This window comes from Natator depressus, chromosome 11 (assembly GCF_965152275.1).
Source record: "Natator depressus isolate rNatDep1 chromosome 11, rNatDep2.hap1, whole genome shotgun sequence".
Taxonomy (NCBI): domain Eukaryota; kingdom Metazoa; phylum Chordata; order Testudines; family Cheloniidae; genus Natator; species Natator depressus.
Window position 1 is genome coordinate 26,438,741 of NC_134244.1, and position 14,805 is coordinate 26,453,545.

The 14,805-nt window shown below is 44.3% G+C and overlaps 1 protein-coding gene across 2 annotated transcripts in view; it reads left to right on the forward strand.

Moving 5' to 3' along the window:
* The window catches only part of LYPD6B (LY6/PLAUR domain containing 6B), a 71,731-nt gene that overhangs the window by 41,061 nt on the left and 15,865 nt on the right, over positions 1 to 14,805 (forward strand). The window contains exon 1 of one of the 2 annotated variants that reach the window (XM_074966812.1): positions 14,225 to 14,239. The exons of the other annotated variant lie outside the window; for it this stretch is intronic. The gene's annotated coding sequence lies outside the window, so the exon portion shown is untranslated. Of the gene's footprint in view, positions 1 to 14,224; positions 14,240 to 14,805 lie in introns of those variants that run through there. 2 annotated transcript variants of the gene reach the window in all.

Below are 14,805 nucleotides of genomic sequence, written 5' to 3' on the forward strand. Positions count from 1 at the left end.
ACAGACCCCAGTGCTGCTCCTGCTCCGATTGCCTTGGGCTGGCAGTGGGGACTCACAGCTTTGCCTGTGAATCTCAGTGAGCTTCTAGCTGTAAGTGGATGCCCTGCGCATGGACATGGGGTGGGGGAGACAGGCAGCCTACATGTGTCTACCTTTAAGAGGCAATACAGACACAGTACAGTATTTGCTTTTTTGTGTGTGTCTCTGTTGCTGCCTGATTGGTTACTTCCAGTTCCACATAATGTCCAGTTGACCCGTCAGTCCATAACTCTGGTGTTCATATCTTTGAGGTTCTACTGTAATGCCCTCATATCTTTGAGGTTCTACTGTAATGCCCGGAAGCTACTCTGTCCCATGAAATGCATCCAAATATAGAAAATAAAGTGGAGAGCAAACTGTCTGCCACAACGTCTTTCCAAGGGCTGCTACAAACAAAACTAACTATACAGCATTCCTTCAAAGACTAAAAACTTGCTCACAAACTAAGAAAGAGAACTTGTAAGGGTATATGTAACAGCATCGTCTGGTGATTCCTGCCAAAACATGTTTATGTAGTGCCTAGTACAATAGGGCCCTGGTTCGGCGGGTAGATGCAATAAAAATGTTTAATAATAATATGCATTTGGACTTCGCTGTTCTTCAGTTGTTTAGAATTCAAACATAAGGCTATGTCTTATCCTGTTTGTTCACAGGAGAGAAGGAGGGTATAGGCAACTATAAAAGCATCTCTGCTTGGGGTTTCAGCTGCTTTGCAGCATTCATCCATAGCTAGGACATATATTTTGTTAGTATACTGGCCTGGGCATTGCATCTCCCAGGTAGGCTTGGTCTTTGGTGCAGGCTGTGCTCCCGACCTCCTCCCCAGCTTAACACTATGAGCAGCAAACACTACCTGGTAGATGGTGGACATCTTGCTTCTGAGGGTTAGAATAGCAGAGCGCACATCATTGTCTTGTGCTGGCAAGTCTCCTGCAGCAGAGGACTTACCTAAAAGCATCTTTGCACACACACGCTTCCCGTGCTAGTGTCAGGGCAAGATTTAGCTTTCCAGGGAGTTTCTAAAAATTCTGCCTGGTTTTACTTTCTCCTCTTTGTGTGTTTGGATTAATTCGTTGCCAAACAGGAACAGCTCTGGAGATAAACATGGATAGACCACATCTGCCAAAACATAATGCTCTTACTCTAAGACTGGGTGCAATTAACCAAAGAAGAGTATTTCAAGTCTCGGTGTATGGACTACATTTGTAAATGTAATCATTCTGCAGCTGCTGCTGACACATTTTCACAGATTTTTTCTCAGACACAGTCCTGTTAAATGCTTACTCAGTGTAGGCTGGGTTTTTCAGTCATTTCACTTTCATAACTTATCTTTTAAAATACCCTTAAAATTGAATTTGCATGTTGCTATTGTAATGATGTTGGGGTTCATTAAATAACAAACCCAGTGAATGAGAAAGGAATAAAACTTTAGTAAAACAAACTGGAGAGCTCTGGTGAGCTGCTGCACACAGCAATGTGGTGTTCCCAATCCGTGCCTTCAGGGCACATCTCTCAATTCTTATGAGGGAGCATCTCTAAATTATAATCTTCTACAAACATATCTCTACACCTATCACAAATGGCCTTTTAAAAATCTTAATGAACTCCAGCCATGCCACATTCCACTAAACTCAGTCGTTGAACTGTAGGTAATCCCTGTTGTTGTTCAATGCTTCATTTGCGAGTCTGGAGTGGAAGGGGAGAAGCTCATGAGCAACATCAAACAAAACAGCCCAGCTAAGGAGGTTGATGAAACCTTTGATGCTCTATGGAATACGGATGACCATTTATAATATTCTGGATACCCAATATTACCAAATTGCAATGAATCTTACAAGATACGCCATGTAAGGCATCAGTGGAAAAGTTATGATTTGCTAAGTATGATAATCTTGTTTATATGTATGTATCATCTTTGTATTGTGGGTTATAAATATGTGTGTTATATTTGTATTTCAAACTTGTGCTGTGTTTCTGGTGACAACCCCAGACAGATTGGCATCAGTACTATCCAGTCTGCTTAATGGCCCATCAAAGGCAATCAGCTGTACAATGAACCCATTGAGAGAATCCAGGGGCCACGCTTATGAGTCAACAGGACATGTAGGGACATGCATATGGTCAGGGGTCTCCAAGAGCTTTTTCATGCCCATGTGCTGTGAGTTTGTGTTTGGGACAAAGGAGGTACAAGCCACATGGCAAAGAATTTAAAAGGCTGCTGCATCTTCTCCATTTTGTCTTCAGTCCTGCTTCACACCTCTGGAGTACTTTCTCTACAAACTGAAGTTTTGTATAAAGGACTGACAGACCCATCCAAGCTTTGGATGTGTTCCAGTCTGCTTTACAAGCCAGCAGACTCACCAATGCCTCGAAGAACATGATATATGGACTCTGAAATCACATGTATGTATCTGATTGCTTTGACCATTTAGCAACGCTCTTCTCGTTCTTTTCTTTTATAATAAACCTTTAGTTTTAGCTACTAAAGGATTGGCTAGCAGTGTGGTATTTGGGTACCATCCAAACTAGTATTGATCCGGTAATGTGGCTGGCTCTTTGGATGTCAGAAAAACATTCTGTATATTGAATAGAGTTTTAAATATCTTCTCACTTTACTGGGCTGACTGGGAGTCAGAGACTGGAATGCAATAAAAGGGGCTGTGTGATTTCTTTTTTTTCAGCTTCTTGATAACTAATGTTGGGGATCAGAAGCACAGGTTGTGACTGGTCGGTGAGTCTAACTACAGTGTTAACCACCAGTTTTGGGGAAATCTGCTCTCCTTTTTGCAGTCTGCCCTGACTTTGGCATTTTCAGTGTGGGCTAGCCTAGGCACTTCAGGTCACAACAGCCATGTGAACAAAATTCTCAACTGATCTTGTTAATCTCCGCATGGAATTTTAGGCTCACTGTGGCTGACTGAACAGCATCACAACATCTTTCGGGAACTCTGGGGAGAGGGTGTCAAAGTCTGAGTTCTGTACTACTTTGTGATGCTCAGGTAGTACAAAATGGTCAGATTCTGGCCAGTGGAGGCTAATGCTATTAACTGGCACAAAGCCCAGCCACCTCTCCCATCCACATCATGGGGTGGATGTACTGGGACAGGGAGAAGGTGGGTGGTGGCATAGCAGAGCTAGGCTGCTCCAATTCAAGTAGCCTAGGGGTCTGTCAATGCTGAAACAGGGACTACTTAAATGACTACTTGATGCTCCCCTCTGTGCTGAATAGAGCTTGTATGCAGGGAAGAATTAAGCCTTGATCTCCACGTGAATATATATGTCAGGCTTTGCCCATTTTGAGCAGTGATACACTGTGATACACTGATAAAAGGTCAGAACTTAAATGAATAACAGTACAACAAACTGACTTTGTGCATTATTCATTCAAACTATTTTGATGTGCTAGGAAATCCAAAGGAGCATAATTTAGGGACCCGGGACACTGGAGTATGTGCAGTTGCGTTGAACAGATGCAGACCTTTCACTAAGGTCCGTGGTAGTGTCGAGATTAAAGCATGAGTTGGGGGCTCAGGAGAACTGAGGTCTATTTCCAGCTCTGCCACAGACTTCGTGTGTGATGTGAGGCAAGTCAGCCAATCTCCTTACTTCAGTTTCTCTGTTTGTAAAACTGAGATGTGATTGTTTCCCTGCCTCACAAGGCTGTTGTGAGGCTAAATTCATTAATGTTGGTAATTTGCTTTGATAGACTGTGGCTCTATTTAAGTGTAATGTATTATTTATTATTCTGTCCATTTAGGGTCATTCATGCTACTAGAGCAAATATATTTCTCTGTAACTTGCTGTGTTTGTTTGTTTTTTCCCCCCTCATCTTTCACATGAAAAAATGGAAGTTAACTCTTTCCTGCCTAGTTCTTTGTTCAAAAATTACAAAATAAACTAGGGGCAGAAACATTTTGAAAGATGATCTTGCATGTTTGCTTTGTGCTGGAGCCAGGAACTGATTAGTTCCTTCTGGAGTGTTATATCTTGTGTTGTCTGTTAAAAATGACATAACCAGTGTGCTACTAAAATTGACCTTTGGAGAAATAGGTGATAAGAGACCAAAGTTTCTGTTAATGAGCTAATAGGGGCAGGAGTGGGAGGCGGGGGGAGAGAAGATTGTAGGGTTAGGAATGTGGCTGTTCAAGTTTGCAGCATGAAACATATGAAAGAACAGCATGTACACATTGTAAAAGTGGAGCTATTATTGTATGACACAGTTTTTAGTTTCGAACCTCTAGTGCTTTCGCTGAAAGGTTCCGGCAAGAAAAAACTCCCTCCTTCAAAGTTTGAGTTGATCACTTATTCAAAGAAGAAGCTGGCATCACTGATTAGAATTTACATTAACATGTATGCTGCTCTGAACTGGTTTTGACTTGGAAGATGTTAGCTGTAAGTGGGGAAGAATAGGAAAGGTCAGGTAGAGAGAACCCAAATTTTTGGTGTGTGTGACTGTAATCAACTTTCTGCTGGTGGGAAAGAAGACAAAGTGCCATGAAATGAGATCAATGAGCAGGTGTAGATAAGTGGAGGCTGATATCAAGGGGTTTGCCCTATGTGTCAGTTATGTTGGGTTACCAGAGTGAGAGAAGCATTCTCTTCAGCTCTGAAATCAAGGTGACAAATTATTGAAATCTTGGTTAAGACATGTAATTGAGAGTGAAGCTTGTGAGAAATATTGTTTATGAATAATGAGACAAAGCTGTCAGGCCATATCTACTAACCAGCTTAATCACAGTTATGCTTCTTTAGTTTAAAATTTATTTTTAGCTGGTGATACAGTTGTACAAAAGAGATTTATTTTGCATTGCTGTGACTGAAGATTATTTGTTGCTATAATCCTTTTGATAAAAGCTTAAGATAGCATTTTAACTCATGATAAACAAAAATACCTTGTGCAAGTTCTCAGTTTTTATTACCTAGAATGACTTTCTTTACAAGATAGATTGTAGGTGCATAATCTTTGCATTGCATCCAGATGTATGTTATTGGGGCCCACTTTGTATCAGGAACAGAATTCCTCCTGAAACATAAAAAGCATCAAAAATGAAGCAACTGGAATTTTATGCTATTTTTAAAAAACAGCAAAAAGTTGGCACTTCCATTTTCTATTCAGTATTACACACGATGAGCCAGATCCTCATGTGGTATAAATCAGCATGAAACCATTGACATCAATGGAGCCAGGCTGATTTAAGATCCGGTCTATTGTTTTTTGGACCACTGTCTGTCTGTCCTCCCTTTCCCCCTCCCCCCCCCCCCCCCAGAAGATATACTGGACAAGTCTGGTTTGCCATTTGTGGAACATACAGTTTAACACTGCATCAATTCATGAATTACACAGGGTAGGAATGATTTAATCTCAGCCCACTGGAACAAAGTTGTTTATGGTACCAATTGTCACAAAAAGAATAATAATTTTACCTAATGACAGAGCAACTGTTTGAGAGAAACAAATGAGAATAAAGAAAGAGAATAAAGAGAAATATAAACTATGTACGTAATAATGTAGAACATTATAATGTAAAAGAAGGGAGCCATATCTGGAGCAAGAGACTGCAAGTCAGGAATCCTGGGTTGTGTTCCCAGCTTGTTTGATGATGCTTTATATGATCCTTATTTAAATCACTTAACCTGTCTGTGCCTCAGTTTATTCATCTGTAAAAGAAGTGCAGTAATTTTTACCTACTTCACAGGGGTATTGAGACTCAGTTAGTTAATGATGATTTAGTGCTTCGAGGGACTTGAATGATAAGTTCCATACAAGTGTAAAATAGTAAAACTTACAGTCTAATTTATGAGTGCTTTTAGCAAAGAAATAATACTCAGTCATTGACCGTTTAAAGTGCTAAGTCAGCTTTAATATAAAATATTTTACAATTTTATACAGTACCCTCATGTTAAAATAGTTAAATGAGATATTGAAAGAAGCTTAAGCTCGTAAATATAGAAATTTTGGCTATGTGGAAAAGAAATGAGAAATGCAGAAGCATTCAGATATTTTCAGAGGTAGCAGGAAAGGGGTGTGTGTGGGTGTGTGTGTGTGTTTCAATTTGAAGCAAGGGTGGATAAATCCTTTCCTTCTGATTTTTCCACAAGGAAAGTAAAAGCTTACTGCTGCATGGGAAACATCTCATTCTTCTTCAAGGGATGGTCCCTATTGTATTCCACTGAGGGTATACACATGCACACCATGCGTCTGGAGTCAGAGAATTTGAAAGTAGTAGTGTCCGTTGCTCCATGCATGTGTCCTTGCTTTGCCTCATGGTTTCAACCGAAGTGATAAAGGGCAGGGCCTCCAGTTCCTTCTCATGGCTGCATGGTCCGAGCTGGAGCTGTTACTGTCCTCTTGTCTCTGCTGCATTTAAAAAATCCCCACGTAGTATTAGAATTGTGTAAAATTTATTTTCTTCTAGTTTTTGCTGTATTAAGTCAGTTTTGTGTAAAGTAGTATTTTTTAGGAGATAAGAGTCTTTGGGGAATCCGTTTACCAGTGGGGCTTCCCCAACCCCTGATCCAGAACCCATGCCTGGATGCTGAATTATGCCAAAGACACCCAGATTCAAGATCTGCGCCTTCTGCCCGTGTTCTTTCTCAGTAAGCGACGAGCACCAACGCTGCCTCTATTGCTTTGGGAGAAGCCCACATTTCATCCAGGTGCAGTATCTGCCTGTCCTTCTCAAGTTGTACCCGAGAAGGTTGGGCTTTCTACCTCAAGAAGCACCTCATGGAGGTCACCATGAGGCCATAGTAGGATCCAGGCTGGGGAACCCCTCCAGTGCGTCGGCCTGAGAAACCCAGGAGCGCGTCTCTGACCACAGAGATCAAGTCCAGTTCTGGCAGAGATTGAGGCACTGATTCCAGTGGTACCAGTGTTACAGACCCTGTGCTGTGGCCTAGTCGGGAGGCAAGGAAGCATGTGCATAAGCCTCGCAGTAAGTCTTCCTCCAGGCCTAAGAAGGGTGATGTGCCTTCTATGAGTTCCAGCCACGGAGAAGTGGCATGTTCCAAGGCTCACAAGCAGGACAAGAAATCATGCAGACCGGCAGATCTGCTGGTACTGAGCCACACATGCCTTCCACGTTGGCCCCCCCCTTAAGTCAATCATTTCGAGACAGTCCTCCACTTCGGCTCTGGTTCTGGCTACGAAGTGTGTGCCGCTGACACCAGGGAAGTTGGAGACTGCGCTGGAGCCACATGAACTCTTCGCCCTTGGGGAACCGTCATCTCCATGCCTTCCTTTACTGTCTGTACCTAGGGAGGTATGATCTTACTGCGTCCTGCTTCCACCCATTCCCCTATGGTGTACACAGCGCCACCAGTTCCAACGGTACTGCCATTGGAACTGACATCTGAGTTTTTGTCATCAGAGGATTTGGCTGAAGCGCAGGGGGTGCGCATCCCTTACCGCCACTATGAATACCCTAAGGGATCAACAGCTTCATGGGCAGTACCCTCCTCTCCAGAGAAGCTACTGGTATCTTACTCCATGAGGCCATCTGCAGCATCCTCTGGATCCATTCTGTTGGCTGTACTGGGAGTCCTGGTCTCAATATTTTCCTTTGGAGCCTTCCTGTTCAGCAAGAGAGGGTCCACCCCATCCCTGCTTCAGCAACTCTTGGGTAGGCTTTTGGAACTGGTTTTGGAGAAGCCCCTCATTTCGGTACAGATGGAACAGGAACATTTCCCAGCCTCTCCAGTGGTGCTGTGACCTGCTGTGTTAAGTCAGTTTCGTGTAAAGTAGTAGTTTTTAGGAGATAAGAGTGACTGCTGTGTGACCTCTTCTTCCCCTCCTTGCCTCCAGATGATTTTCACCAGTTCCAGGACTTCCTACACAGGGTGGCTGCTGACCTTCATATTCCACTGGAGGAAGTACAGAACAAACAGCATCAGCTGGACATCTTTCGTGCCTTGGTACTGACCCAGGTTGCTCTACCAATCAATGATTCCATTCTTCAGCCAGCTTGAACTGTTTGGCATGGCTCAGTCACCTGCGCACCTATCTCCAAGGGGGCAGAAAAACAGCACTATGTACCAGCTAAGGGGTCTGAGTTTCTGTTCTCTCACCCCCCGCCATATTCCCTCATGATCCAAGTGGCAACGGAGCAGGCCAGGCAACAGCATCCATGATCCACCCTGGCAGACGGGGAGGGTAAGTGACTAGACCATCTGGGTCACAAGGTCTTCTTGTTGGCTAGCCTCCAATTTCAGATCTCTATCTATCAGGCCTTATTGGCCAAATATGACTTTCTCAACTACAGTAAACCGGAGGACTTTACTGACAAATCCCAGCAGGATTGAGCCTGTTTTCTGGCTGTCCTGGAAGAGGGCAAACGGATAGTTAGAATGGTGCTTCAGTCTGCTGTGGACACAGCGAATACCTCTTTTCACACTGTGGCTATGGTTATTGTCATGTGGAGGGAATCATGGCAGCATTCATCTGGCTGCATTCATCAGAGAGGTACAAAATACCATAGACGACCTCCATTTTTATGAGTCTAACCTCTTTAACGAGAAGATCAACGATTCCCTCCACTCTCTCAAAGATTCCAGAGCCAAACTACGATCGCTGGGTATCCATACATGTGCACCCAAGTGAAAATTCTACGGTCCGCCACTTGCACAAGTGTTCAGGACTCCCCAGTTCTTCCACCAATGACCCTACAACCCACCTCACAAGCGACAAAAGTCCCTGCAATCCCGTCTTCCAGGACCATCTTCACAGTCTTCAGCACCACATGTTCAGTCCTCTCAGAAGCGATATTCTGAATGCACCTAGAGAGCTGCCAACCACCTTGCCTCCTGCCATGCACCTGACCCTTCGGGGGTCATCTAGCATTCTTTTTACCAGCTTGGAGTGTGATAACACTGGACAAGTGGGTCCTGGATGTCACTGGACATGGCTATACAAACTCATTCACAATGCTACCTCATCGACATCCCCTACCCCAATCCCTCCTCAGGGACCACCCTCATGACGGTATCCTTGCTCTAGAGGTAGACTCCCTACCTCAAAGGGGAGTGATAATTCAAAGGAAAGTGTTCTATCAGAATGTGGGGTTCTATTCCACTTATTTTCTGTTACCCAAGAAGACAGGTGGGTGGAGACCAATCTTGGACTTCTGCCGCCTCTGTTGTTTCATCTGCAAACCCAAGTTTCGTGTGGTCACCTTAGCAGCTTACTGTTGCTAGAAGAGGCATGTGGTTTATAGCTCTCGATATTCAGGGTACTTATTTTCACACAGACATCCATTCAATCCACAGAAGGTTCTTGTAGGCCCTCAGCACTTGCAATACAGGGTTCTACTATTTGGACTCACCACTGCTCCATGGTCTTCACCAAGGTTTTCTCTGTCATAGCAGACCACCTCTGGTGTCATGGGGTCCTCAAGAGAGGAGGCTCGAGCCTTGACCTCCATGTTACTCAGAATCCTTTCCTACTAGGGGTAAGTGTAAATGTCAAAAAATCAACTTTGGTTACCACACAGTCCCTGGATTTCATAGGGACCTTCACTGATGTGGTCTCAGCACAAGCCTACCTACCAAGGGATAGGTTCCAGATCCTGCAGGAACTCGTCACACAAGTGGTCCACAATCCTTCTGTTCCGATCAGGATTTGCCTATTCCTCCTTGACCACATGGCAGCCTGCATATACATCACTGTTTTCGCTCACCTTCTCCTTCGCTGTCTTGTGGCTCCAGAGAGTCTATTCTCCCATGCAACTACTATGGACTTTCTGTTGACAGTCCCCTCCAAAATGCACTCCTCCATCTAGTGGTGGACTGACCTGAGGCAGATCTGGGCTTGGATGCCTTTCCTCTTATCCTCCCTAGACACAATGATCATAATGGATGCATCACTTGCTGGATGGGGTACCCATATGGGTAAGCACATGACGCCAGGGACTTGGACCCCTTGGGAATCCAGAATGCACATCAACATTCTGGAGCTTTGGGTGACATGGAGAGCATGTCAAGCATTCTTCCCATCCATTTGCTCCCATCATGTTCTCATCATGTCTGACAGCACCACCACCATTTGTTACATCAACAAACAAGGGGGCATGAGGTCAACTGCACTCTGTGCAGAAGCGGTTTATCTATAGAATTGGTGCATTGCCCACAAGATCCTGTTGTCAGCAGCCTATCTTCCAGGGACTCAGAATGTGACTGCAGGCTTTCTCAGCAGGAAGTTTATGGCCAACCACAATGGGAACTTCATGACACTGTAGTCAATGATATTTTCAGCCAATGAGGGACTCTTTGCCTCCCATGCCAACAGCAAGTGCACCATCTACTGCTCCATGGGAAGGGGTATCAGTGTCCATTCCCAAGGCGATGCCTTCATCCTCCACTGGTTGGACCAGATCAATTACGCCTTTCTCCATCTCCCGCTCCTGCAATGAGACCTCCACAAGATCAGGCAGGAGAAGGCCATGGTCATTCTGGTTGCCCTTTTCTGGCCATTCCAATTCTGGTTTCCTCAGCTTCTTTGCATGTTGGCTAGTCCCCTGTGTCCCCTTCCAGCTTTTCTGGAACTCCTCATGCAACATGGCAGCAGGATCAGGCATCCCGATCTATACACACTTCACCTGAGAGCTTGGTTTTTGGATGGGCATTTTTGCTAGAATGGGTATGTTCATTGGAGTACAAGACATCCTTTCCTTGAAGACGTTGGGACTTGCTCTGAACTCCATCAAGGTCCATACAGCGGCTATCAGTGCCTTCCATCCCCCCATCCTCCCAATGGAAGGCCACTCCATATTTACGCATCCATTGACTGTCAGATTTTGGAATGGTCTCCTCAGAACCTTCCCACCCTTCTAACCTATTGCTCTTGAGTGGCACCTCAATCTCGTTTTCTCTATGTTAATGAAATCATCTTTTGAGCCACTGGCTTCCTGCTCCCTGTCCCACCTTTCCACGAAAGTTGCCTTCCTAGTAGCTATTATTTCCATGACAAGGGTAACTGGGGGCCATGATGGCAGACTCCTCCTTTCACCATATTCCATAAGGACAAAGTCTCCCTGCATCTGCACCCCAAGTTTCTACCAAAGGTTGTATCCTGGTTTCATCTCCACCAACCCATACACTTGCTTTCTTTCTGAAGCCTCATGTCTCAGTGGAGAAGTGGTGCCTTCACTCCGCAGGGCCTTGGCCTTTTACCTGCAGAGAACAAGATCGATCAGGAAATCCCCTAGACTGTTTGTTGCTATAGTTGAAAGGATTAAGGGGTAGGCAATCTCCACACAGAGGATTTATAAGTGGATTTTGTGATGCATTACACTTTGCTATCAGTTGTTGGGACTTCCTCCACTCCTTGGGGTGAGAGCCCATTAGACAAGAGCACAAGCATCGACTACAGCCACTCTGCAAAATATACTGCTTCCAGATATATGTAGGGCAATCATGTGGAGTTCGGTACATACCTTCGCTAAGCATTATGTCTTGGTGCAAGACTCTGTGACGGATGCCTCATTTGGCATGGCTGTTCTCCAATCCACCATTCCATCCTCTTCCTCGTACCCTCCTCCAAATTAGGTACTGCTTGTTAATCACTCACAGTGGAATACAATAGGGACGATCACTCAAAGAAGGAGAGGAGGTTACTTACCTGTAACTGGAGGTTCTTCGAGATGTGGGGTCCCTATTTGTATTCCACTTCCCGCCCTCCTTCCCCTTTGCTGCAGATCTGTTCAATTTGCAGTGGAAAAGGAACTGGAGGTGCACCCTGGTCTGCCTCGCCTTTTATCACTACAGTCAAAACCATGAGGCAAAACAAGGGTGTATGTGCAGATCAACAGACACTACTACTTTCAAATTCTCTAGCTCTGGATTCATGGTGCACATGTGGAAACCCTCAGTGGAACACAGATAAGTAAACTCCTCTTCCTGACTAGTGTAAGCTCCCATTTGCAGTTCTCTAGTGTTGGGAGATGCAGATTTTAAAGTCATTACATTGTTCTACATAATAGCTATTATAGGCCCAGGATTGAATTGGCTGCCTATCCCTGCCCTTGGGCAGGTGTAATTCTTTGATGAAATTCAATATTTGCAGAGCGGAGGAGGAAATGTTCTCGTGACAGGTTCTGCTTTTAAAAGAGGGAGGGAAGGAAGGAAGAAGGGAAAAGGCGATTCAAAGGTGATCCGAGTTTTGCAATTTAAGAATAATTTTCATGGACACAGATCAATAGGCAGAGAGCAGGTTAGGCAGTGAAAGGTAAATGATAAATCATCATGTTAAATGGATATCACTTTTTCTTATGGGTAGGGTTGCCAGTTTTGGTTGGACATATTCCTGGAGGTTTCATGCGGGTATGTTTGTATACAAATGTAGCCCTCAATCAGGCAAATGCTTTAGTGGGAATATTCCCATTTCTAATATTACTCACATCCATAGGTGTTTGCAGGAGTGGGGCCATAGTGTGTGCATTGGATTGCCAGTATTCCAGTGCCCACATATGTCTATCACCCTTTGTCATAGGCAGCAGGTGGCCAGGGCTAGAGCAGGGTCAGCCCTCACCTCCCAAATCTATTTCTGAGCCACTCTGCTGCCTACATGCCTGTCCACCTTGGCCCGTGGAGGGTGTTGTGGGGAGGGGCGCTGCCTGCCTGCTGGATTCCTGGTACTGTATGTGGAGCTAGATTCCTGAGTCCCAGCAGGGGATGCTGGCTCATGAGCAGTGCTTCTCGAGAAAGTTCATTGCAGAGAGTGAGTCCTAGGGGAAGGGGGAGGGGGAGGGGAGAATGGGAGTCCTGGGGAAAGAGGAGAAGAGATTTGGGTGAAGGAGGGCGATCCTGAGGCCCTGTGTCTGGAGTGTCGTGGGGAAAAAGTCCTTGCCTGTGCACGGATGACAACCCGCCTTTCTGTATTTATATTCCCTAAAATTTGCCATTTGCCACAGGCTATGTGATTTGAGCCATGGGAACTGGGATAGGGTGGGGGGATCTTGAACTTGTAGAAAGTTGGCACAGGTGTAATTGTGCTTCTATGTGCTATCAGATGTATTTGATAAAGTTCACTGGTTTTATAGATCTTTCTTTATATAAAGGCAAATTGCCAATACAAACTAAAGGAAATGTATATGAGGAAGATAAACCTCACTACTGCTGTGCATTGAAATGGTTCAGTACTCAGCCTTCACAGAGCAAGCATAAAACAATAGGCTTGCTAGCCCAGCTGTCAGAAGTACATTTAGAGTCAAGATTGATTAAAATTCTCCTGACTAGGTAAAACCAACTAAGTGAAGAGCATAGCATGAGCTATTTAATGAAAGAATGGAAGAATAATTGTTTGCATTCAGAACAACAACAAAAAAAAGCAACTGAGTTGGTGCAGTCCCACCAAAATGTTCAAAGCATCATGCAGGGATTCAGGGCCTAATTAAGTGTTTAGCCCTTATGGGTTTGATGCAAACATTCAAAATTGTTCTGAGATTAAACACATGTCATGCTGCCTGTCTAAGGGGTGCAGGGATTGAGGTGGAGGCATAAAGGCAACTTTCTGTCACCCCTGTCCTGGGGCCTGTTGGGGGCCAGTTTGCCCTGGCACTAGTTAGAGCAGCCTGAGGTCAGACATAATTTTAGGGGTGCACCAGTGGCCATTCATGTCCTTACCCCTTCTGTGTCTCTGTTATACTAGGGTATGTGCAGGAGGGAGGGCGAAGGGGGTGCTGTATCTGAACGACCTCTACTGCTGCAGAATCCCACCCTGCCCTTTTAGGGCAGCTTAGTTCCCTTTGTGCAACCAGAGTGACCCATATGGTATGTTGTGTGAGTGGGGACTGCCCTCTGTATTTGTAAAAATAGGCATAATGGAAAAGAGCTGGCTATTTAAATGGATCATAATTAGGATTAATTAATCTCCCCTCCTAGGTGTTCTAAATGTACACACTGGTGCTATCATTTGAGAGCTAGGGGAGAGAACCAAGTTTTAGCCCCAATGTATCTTGACCATTTAATTTGATCATTTAAACAGAAAACCTTTTTCTAATGTGGCTGTTTTTAGGGGAAGTTCATCTTTATAGGAAATTTATTTAAATGGGAATTTACTTTGAAGACCTTTAATACACCTGCACTTTTTCATTTATCCAGGAGTGGTGGTATGGCTCTATTAATGAATGACTGCATGGCAGCGTTTGATTTCTTCTCTTGTGTGGTGCATTGAAACTGGAGCAGAAAACTTCAAATTTAATGTAGGGTGAGGACTTTTTTAGCTTTGTCAGTGAAGCAAAGAAGGAACTAGTCACTTTTCTCAATGGCTCTCTCAGAGGAAAGGAACTGAAAAACTTCCCTGTCTTGAGACGGATAATATGTTAATCTAGTAGCAAGAACTGACACAGAGGAATGAGCCACGTGATTTATAATGTACAGGGTGGGAAAAGAACATAAGTGGTGTTTCTGCCATGGGACCTTCTTCAGGCTTTGATTTAAAATAAAAGCAAATAATGCAGAACACTCAGAACTTTTGGGGGACTGTTGCTCTCTCAACAAATGTTGGTTCAAACAATTAGTTCTAGGAAGGATCAAATGAGGACAAAATAAGACAGATGACATGTTGTGCTGGGGTCACCATCCTGTTTTTTTTCCATTGTTGGTTCTGATTTCTATGGGATAATCCCATTCTCTGCAAATCTATCTTGTAAAATATTAAAGGGTCCTTAAATAGACTTCAGCACCCATGGAACATCACTGCATCATGACATCAACTTACAACATTGTGATGCAATGTTATGTTGATTTATGCCTTGCCAGCAGGAAAGTATC